Here is a 10,087-nt window from a genome sequence, read left to right as displayed (position 1 = left end):
AAACTATCATCAACAAGTGTGGTACTCAGTACTGATGACTTAACATCAGGCATTCCTGTCAGGGACTGCTGTTACAACTTTTACAAGAAACTAATGTAACATTTACACAAAATCCAACTGCAGTGTAAATTTGGATTCCTTGACATGCATAAGGCAAGTCCTACATCACTTGGAGGGGAAAGGAAATTTCAAAACTGAAGTCTTTAAAGTAATCTGTAAGAGCACAGTTTGACAGAACTACAGGCAATGCATCATTATCCCATTTTGGTATACTCGAACATTTAATTGGGAAGCTGTTAGAGCAGTTGCTGTGGACAATTTTGAAGCAACTTTGTATTTTGGCCATGCATATCTCTGTGGTCATGGCTAACAGGGATGGAAGCTGATATTATGACAGCAGCAACACAATGTGACTAATGTGAACACATCCAATAAAGAGGAAACTGCAAATAAGAATTTTTTGTCAAGTAGTGACTTGAGTAAGAGCATAATTGGACTGGGGCAGCCCAACAACTAGGGTCCCAATGGCAGTCAAAACAAAGGAAATACAAGAAATTAAAATGGAAACAAAAAGTGGAAAAATAGGTAAAAACATCTGACTAAACACGTCCACATATGTCCATAGCTCATTGAGGGGCTACAGCAGTGGTCTGGAATTAGTCCTCTGAAAGTGAACTAAATGGATTTTGGTCCACTCAGCTTGTGTCAGTTGCTAACAGGATGCGGCTTAACTTCCAGCACTGCAGTACCTCATGAGAAACAAGTACTTTTATTCACTCTGTGAAGGCAGTACAGAATTCTCTGACCAGTCATTTGCACAGAAGTTGCTGGTGGTGACTGCGCTGAAGTCATTCCATGTGGTACTGTGTTACAATCATTACTGTATGCCTCCTACCAGATTTAAACACATGATAATGAATTTAATAATGGTTACAGAGAGCCAAGGATGCTTGCACAAGGTAGACCAGAGTGGAGAACTGCATCAAACCCCATTCGGACTGACAATAACAACAACAAGAACAACTGCAGTCCATAAACTGGGTGAGTATGAGCCTAACACCAAGTGGTGTTTACTTTACAAACTGATTTTCTGCTACATCAGTTCCATACTGACTTCCCTCCTACCTCCCTCCCACCCACCCTACCTCCCACCTTTCGCACTGCAGTTCTGCAAGTATGAAATGTCTGAGATGAGTGGCAGTATAGTTACTTCCCACTCACCAAATCTATCACTCTTACTGAAGGGTGCAGTGATGTAAGACAGATTGTGATTTAGTAAGCAAATTGAGTGCACAGTCTTGCTATTGTTAGGTAGCACTGATTGGGACAAATGACCGACAGTCGAGATCAGATGGCCTCTAACAAAGCTGTGTTTAGTCAGGCTGTGGAGGATGCATGGGGAAATTACATGATGCAGTGTCCACAGTTGCATTTTTCCTCCATTACATGAAGGAAGAACAATCTGTGGACAAAGTTCATTGCTGTAGCCCAGGATTCAGACAAGAAATAAACACGTTTTGTCCAACAGAAATTAAATGTCATATTGTTTCTTATTCTACATACAGCATGAGGAAACACATGTACTCCATCAAATAAATGCAGCATACAGACCAATTTCTATATACAAACACCATTTAGAAACTACAAATTATCCTACTGCCCTGTTTTCTTATTTGGTCATGAGAGACTTTCCAATTTGTAATTTGCCTGTGTGTGTGCGTGTGTGTGTGTGTGTGCGTGCGTGTGAGTGTGCGTGTGTGAGAGAGAGAGAGAGAGAGAGAGAGAGAGAGAGAGAGAGAGAGAGAGAGAGATGTATTTTGCACATTTTTGGCCGAGGCTGATGGGTGGCAATAGAGTGGGAGAGAAATGAATTTGACATAACAAAAAATAGCCCTAAAAAGGGGCACTCTTGGTTTATTCATTTCATGTATGTAGGCAGAGAGCAAGTAAAGAGAATGTAATACTCAAAATATTAAATTAAAATAAATTTATTTCAGGTACAAGGATAATGCCAACTAGAACTAGCTCAAATTTCCTTCTCTCATCTTTGATATTTTTCCGTCACCAAGAGATTTTGTGCTGGCTCTCACTGGCAGAACACTGCACAGAAGAACAAGGAAAGAATGTAAAATGTTCTCAGTCCATAACATTTTATCCAGAATGCCTCTATTTCCGACTTCAGTCATGCACCCTGGCACTGAATCTGTGAGGCATTGGACCCATTTGTCAGAAGAAACAACCCCACCGAGGCTTCAAAAAAACCAGTCCAAAAGAGCATCAGCTATAAATGGTGTGTTTCACAGCCAGTTCTCTGTGTGTTCGTGCTACTTACACACACATAATTTCCATTGTGTTCAAGTGAGCAGTCTCTCACAGCCAGTCCATTACATTAATGTCTATCTTGGACAGCTGCAGTTGAATGAGCAGACCTATACACAAGTGAATATTCCTCCTGTAGCATGAATTCCCCTCCACAATATAGCATTCACACTAAATGCAGCACCACTTTCTTAAAAATGTGGGCATACGGACTGCTACTGAGGCGGGGGAAACCGACGCCCCCGGCGGGGGAAACCGACAATCGGCTAGTACTACCTGTTGTCACCACTTATTTGCCATTATGTCTGGACCCTCACGGCTGCTAAACTACTGTTTGGTCTTGGTAAGACAACTTATCTGTGAAAAAATACATTTTTTCACATTGCATTCAGATGTAGCTCTGTGGCTGCCAGCCAGTGTAACATTTCCTCACTGAGTTCCTGTTTTATAGTGGATCATAGTGCGTGCAGTACAGCTTTCCTTGGCCCTCAACTAACTGCATCATTGGAACTGGGAAGTTGGTCACTCACTACAACTGCTTCGTATCTAGGGGAGGGATTAGTTGGCTCTTACAGGCAAGCTATGTGTTATCCTGCTGTGTGCTCAGTATCTTGAGCCAGGCATTCTGCTGATAGTGCCTCCTTCAACAAAATTCTTTAAAATTCTCTTTACAGTAGGGGTAGACTTCTGACATTCCAAAGATTCATCAATCACACAGGTTGATATTTTATCCAAAGTTCCCAATACTCAGGCAACTTCCACTCCCATAGTCAGCCTTGGGGTGAATTTGTATAGCTTTAAAAATGCACGTTACTACCCCTTAATATTTGTCATGTCAACACAGGATACATAGAAATTCACGACTCTGCCAGATATGTGACAAGCATGGATGGAAAGCCAAATCATCTGCATACTGCAGACGTTTGCTTAACCTTGCACAGCTTACACTGAGGACAGGCCACATATTTGAACAAAATTTCCTTAAACATTTTTGCCATTTATCAGCATGACAAGAGAGAAATCAGCATTGGACTAATATGCCATTTCTGATGACTAACACCTCTGACAATACCTCAGTTACAGTCATCCACTCACAAGCAGCACCAGAGGAATATCACAGTCAAGCAAACATTAATGGTTTGAGTTGGAGCCAGGGCATGAGTAACGACAACCAAAGGTGTATTCATTTATTTCTTATGTCTGTTACTTGTAATTAGGGTCTCAGTGATGTTCTAAGGCCTTCCATGACATCTTCCACTGATCTGTGCCCGCAACTATTGTTGCTATGATGGTCTAACACAAGACTGCAACTCACCTCGCCATCATCTTCCTTATCTTCCCCTTCTCCCTGTTCCCGTTTTCAAGCACGATATGCAGTACACTAGGACTCCCATACAAGAATAACATTGTGTGATGAAAACCTGAATAGTATTGTAAACCCCGTGAAGAAATTTGATCTCTTTTTGCTGTAGAAATGTTTGTGGAAGCGCACTTCACAATGTTGATATTGTGCTGGACTATACACAAGCACTGTAATGGAAAGTGAAGTTATAGTTTGGCACATGTGACAGATGAGATCTGATGGAATATGATCAAATGTTTTGTTGCAACACTTTGCTTACCTAGGCCTGCAACTGGATGATACTGTGAATCATTAGTTTTACTGTTTCTATTCTTTGCCATGAGGTCTGGTTTGTGTTCAAATAATTATATCAAACTTGGCACCCATTCTACATCTACATCAGTAAAGGCACATAAGTGAGTACTTAAGATGCCAGCATCCAAGTTCAAATGCATCTGGAAGCTTAACTGTTGGCATTCTTTTTTCTGGTAGTTCATAATAGATCTAATAGATTATAGTTAATATTCTCTGACAAGTAGCTGACCCAGTAATGTTGATAACTAATTTGATAATGCTGCCTGCCCATTCATTAGAGCTTTAATGGCTGTATGTAGGTGCAAAAGTACATCATTATTTGTTCACACTTTGTCAAAGTACTCTGGGAAATTTTAACCACTGCTTTAAACATTTAAGGATGGTAAGTATTAAGTGTGGTTGTAGTAGTGTGTAATATTTCTTATCATGAACTGTTAAAGGTATCATGTTTCATTCTGTCTTTTAAGAAGAGCTCTTCAAATGTTGCTTTTGTTGTTGGTTATTTTCTCTATCATAAAACATTATAACTTTCATGACTTTAGCTACAGGTAGTTTAATAAATGTATCTGAAACAGAGTGAAGCCCATACACAACAAGAGCAGCTATTTCATTACTCAGACACACAATTCCATTATTTGCATAAATGTCAAAAAAATCTGTCTCTCTTTCTAGTGAATTTGCAAAAACAATTAAAAAATGGAAATGTGTAGCTTTGAACTCTGCACCTTCAAGTTACCGTGCAATGCTTCTATCATTTCACCATGGAGAATGGATTTGGGAAGAGCAGGTAATTTTGAGGCCATAACCTTCATTCTAAATCATGCAGAGATATATTTTCAAGCTGCAAAATGAAGAATATGAGTGGCAGTGGAAAACAAAAAACTTGTTGGTAAAACTGGTCTTCCATTCTTAGTTGCTTGAATGGTAGACAGTGAGCACTTAGAATCTGAATGCCAATAAATATACTAAGGCTAAGAGTGTGCTTATGTCAGTGATTTGAACCTTCCGAGAGTCAGGTCCATAACCTATGCAGTTAAGTAAGCGATCACTAGCATGAATACTGAGTTAGTATCAGACACCTCACATTTACCACACCAATGACACTCATCTCCCCGAGATCAATCCCTGGTCTGGTTTTTATGGCACTATTGCCAAATGGTCTGATCTTTCCAGGCTTTTGTCTAATATGGCACAATTGTTTGTTTGCTGATGAGTGTACACTGCCCCCTACCTCAGCACCTCAATGCCTCGAGCCATCACAATTCTTCAGAAATGAATTTAACAATACCATGGAAAGCACACAGGCACGACATAAAAAAAAAAAAAAAAAAAAGAAAAGAAAAAAACTGTAAGAAAGTGAGCTCTCAGTGAACAAGGCCTCTGTTATATATAGATAACATACACTCACATACTCACGCAAATGCAACTCTCACACACGTGATCACACTCTCTGGCAGCTGAAGCCAGGCTGCGAGCAGTTGCACATGATTAAACAGGCAATCACGTGGGGGTAAGGAGGAGGCTGGGACAAGGTGTGGGAGGGTAACAGGGTAGAAGTGAGCAACAGTAGATTGCTGGAGATGACCTGCAGGAGACAGGACATAATAAGGTTAAAGGCAATAGCAAAGAGGGTCACACTCAAAACAGTACCCTGAGGCACACCAACTTCCTGGTAAAGGTGTCTGACAAGGCAGTACCAACATTCCTTGAAAAATCAATACTTTAAAAATACCTGAAGGACATGGGGCATGTGGCCTCAGAAGTGCCACATGTAGAGAGATCAAGAATACCCATCCTTCAGAAGGTGTTTCAGGCTTTCTGCAAATTTAAAAACACTGGCAGTGTCTGATATACCCACAGAAAACCATTCACGACACACGTTGACAAAGTGATGAGATGGTCAGCTGCAGGACGGCCTGATCAAAATCCGCACAGTACAGTGGTCAGTGAATTGCCACACTCTAGTCACTATACCAGCCAGGCATGAATTACATGTTTCATCAGTTTGCAAACACAGCTTGTGGGAGAAATGGGGCAGTAACTAGAAGGAAGGCATTTTTCCGTACTGGGCTTGGGTATGGGTATGGGAATGACAGTGTCTTTATGCTGGTATCTGGTAAACGGCGCCCTCTGCCCAGATGCAGTTGTACATAAGAAAGAGCAAGTGCTTGCCCACAAAAGAAAGGTTTAGGAACATCTGAATGCAGACATCGTCCAGCACTGTGTTGGAGGATCGATAGGAAGTGAGAGCAAGTTCTCGCCCCCTCATACTAAAGGCAGCTTGTAGCACTCGCTAATCTGCCAAAATAAGGGTACTACCCAAGCCTCCTCCACTTGTTTCTGGTGGAGGAAGGCAGAATGATAGTGGGTGGAGCTTGAAATCTCCGCAGAATAGCAGCCCAATGGATCTTGGTCCTGCAGGGCCCATACAACAGATGAGGTAGTGGAACTGTTAGAAGAACTAGTTAAGGAAATCTAGCTAGATTTTTGCTATCCTGAAGGGTGCAATGACACTGTGCATGCAACTGTTCATAATGAATGCAGTTTGCCATCATAGAATGATGGTTAAAAACATGGAGAACACATCTCTGCATGTGAGTTGAGTCACAACACAGCTCAGTCAATCAAGGCACTGGGACATGGCACAGTAAAGATGAAGGGCGAGAATGGAATATTGTGTGGTGGTAATGATGGCATTTGTAAGATACTCTACCTGGCCATCTCAACTGGAGAAATTATGTTACTCAAAGGGTGCCAGGGAACAGTAAATCTCGAGTCATCCCTAGAAAGTTGCCATTTGGGTGTGCATATATGTGGGGTAGGAGTCAGAAAATGGATAGCAAATGGTAAATGGTTGCTCGAGTACGTACTAGAGACAGTGATGAGATGATGGGCAAATTGGGCAGTGCAGGAGATTTCCAGATATGGGTAGGAGTGCATGTAGTTAAAAGGAAGATGGGTACTCCCACGATAAGGCAAATGAGGTTAAGGTGACAGAAGTTCAGCCTAGAGGGCACCTCTCTGTCAGGTTCTGGGAGATTTCCAAAGAGAATGGTGTGCATTACAGTCAACGAGCAGCAGAAAGGGGTGAGGGAGTTGGCCAGTAAGCTGGATGAAGAGTGTCCATGACACGGAATGACTGAGGGATGTAAACAGTACATATGGAAAAGTTCAGGAGAGGAATGTAAAACGCGGACAGGAATAGCTTCAAGCTGGGTAGTCAGGGAGAAATGTTGACTTTGAACGTCCTTCCATATGAGCAGCATGACTCCCCTCTCTCCTCCTACGATATGGAATGCCATCTTTGGAGAGAGGGAGTCAAAGCAGACTGGGAAGAAATACAAAAGCTCAAATCAGTCAGGCGGATGCAATTTTGTTTCCTGCAGGCAGAGAACTAGCAGAGGCTGCGATTCCAAGAGCAGCCGCAAGTCATCTTTTTGGATTGAAGGCCACTAATATTCCATTGGAATAATGTCATGATTAGGAAAGAGGAGGAGGAGGAAAGAGATGGAGAGGTGGCACCTCAGCGGCCATTCCTGTGTTACATTCTTGACTGCATTTACATAAACTTATGGCTCCTCTTTTTTGGTTTCTTAAACATTTTATTTTATCTGACACATTCCTGACCTTTAAGATTTGTGCCACATATTGGTCCTAAAAAACAAGATGTATGAAAAAGAAACCACTTACTGGATAAAGGACTGTTTGCCATGGTCATGGGAGCTGGCAAGTAAGTCAATGCAAGATCTGAAAGATCACAAGAATGATCATTCAATTCTGTTTAATATACCAGAGACCTATATTAATGTTACTGAAAGCAAATCCCTAACGACAAAAGTAACTAAACAGTTACTTTGAAATCACACTGCGCAATTTGTGATGCACGTGCTTAAGTACACTAAGGTAGTTTTATTGAATTACTAATCAACACGTGTCAAACATAACAAACACTATGACAAGTATACCTCTCAAAGTAGTTTACTTGGTAGTCATTTCACAAGCAGGAAAGTATTTTCAGAAGAGTTTAGGAAGTTTGATAGGCCATGAATGTATGAAGGAGAATGAGTCTGATATCATTCTAGAAAGGTACTTTGAAATGTGTTTGCAATTGCGAGTACCTGTCATTTGTGTTTGTGATATTTGCTCAAAAATGGAGAAATCTCAGTTCCCAACTGCAATCAGTAAGCATTTTAGACAACAGTAAGTGATAAGTGTCAATTTTAAGGAATATTTATTGTCATGTTTAATGAGTATCAACTATGGTGTAACACATCGCTTTGGTAAAGGTGTACATCTCACAATGTCTACAGTACCGATGAACAATGGTCACCACCACAAAGTGATTATTATTTTTTTTTTAATTCAAATGATGGCTTTAAACTTTTATACCCTTCTCTGTTGTGCATAATGTGGTGTCACCGCCAGACACCACACTTGCTAGGTGGTAGCCTTTAAATCGGCCGCGGTCCGGTAGTATACGTCGGACCCGCGTGTCGCCACTATCAGTGATTGCAGACCGAGCGCCACCACACGGCAGGTCTAGAGAGACTTCCTAGCACTCGCCCCAGCTGTACAACCGTCTTTGTAGTGATGGTTCACTGACAAAATACGCTCTCATTTGCCGAGACGATAGTTTAGCATAGCCTTCAGCTACCTCATTTGCTACAACCTAGCAAGGGGCCCATATCAGTTACTATTGATATTGTGAATCATGTACCATCAAGACAGACGTTCATCATTAATGGATTAAAGTTAAGTATTCCACCAGCTAAGTCAGTTTTTCTAAATTCGAATTTCCTTGTCCTGTTCCAGACCTCACGCCAGCCTGCGTGAGTTAAAACGCATGCATTTTGGCCTCCTCTAGTAACACCTGCCAACCACAACACACAAAATCTAGTGGAAATTGATGCAGCATATCTGCAGGGTGGGATAACGATAATTAGTTTATCGTTCTTCACAGTTCATGATGATTTCAGTGTTTTATTCTATCATGATGATGATGATACCTGGTTAGGGGGCACTCAATGGCGTGGTTATCAGCATCCACACGAATCCCCAAATTTTACATGGTCCAGCCATGCCACTTTCACAAATGATGATGGCAACACAAACAACCAGTCCATGGGTTTATTCCTTGCTGTCTCATTCTTGTTCAGCAATGTGCCTTCCCCCTAGAACTGTCAGCATCATGACAACTGCCATTACATCAGGAGAACGAAGATGAAGTCGAGCTGTCAGTAAGATTCTGTACACTAACCAATGACACATGACTTGACATTAATAATTAAAGAGAGTTACTTGTTTTAAATTAAGAGCCAGTATATGAGTGGTCTTTCAGATATTTTTTGGTTCATTTAGCAGGTAATTTAGACTTGAGATAGCATTTCAGTTAACAGTGCTAAAGAAGTTGCAAAGTTTGTGATGTCAGGAAACAGACTGCCATGGGAGATGCAATGAGGCTGAAATGGAGATGAATAGGATATTAATAAAGGAGTTTATTTGATTAAGCAAGTTGGTAGTGTGCAGAGTAGCTCAGAATAGGAGGAAGTATTTTAACGGTTCAAAGCCCTGAGCTGATGAAATATGTCCTCACCCTGGGAGGAGGACAGGAAGCAGTGTGGGGTTCATTACATGCCACAGAACCAAACTTTATATGCTACTGGTGAAAATCACACTTGCTCTGCCAGTCTCATACGTGCATCCACTACTTTCACTCACCTGAGCGATGGGGCGCGTGCCTTCCTCCTCAGCAGGGCCTGATTGACAAAAAAAGAATTTGCGTGTTAATATAATAAATACTTTATCTGCACAAGTAAAACAAACTAGTGATAAACTAAGTGTGTTTCAACATGACCTGATAAAGAACAGAATCAATTGTTTCTATCTTTTAGAAAAAGTACGGATCAGTGTATAATTGAGCATCTAATCTACTCAATTATAAACAACCATCAATATTACCGAGTTCCAGAAAGCCAGAACTTTATTCCGGTTGCACGCTTGCTATCTGAAGACTGGCAGGGACAAATAAATATTTATTGTCATCATTTCACATAATTATTGATCAAATTTTAAAATCTGATTAATAAAACATACAATCTTATGTTACACAGT

This window comes from Schistocerca americana, chromosome 1, assembly GCF_021461395.2.
Source record: "Schistocerca americana isolate TAMUIC-IGC-003095 chromosome 1, iqSchAmer2.1, whole genome shotgun sequence".
Classification (NCBI taxonomy): Eukaryota; Metazoa; Arthropoda; class Insecta; order Orthoptera; family Acrididae; genus Schistocerca; species Schistocerca americana.
Note: the sequence above shows the minus strand (reverse complement) of the source record.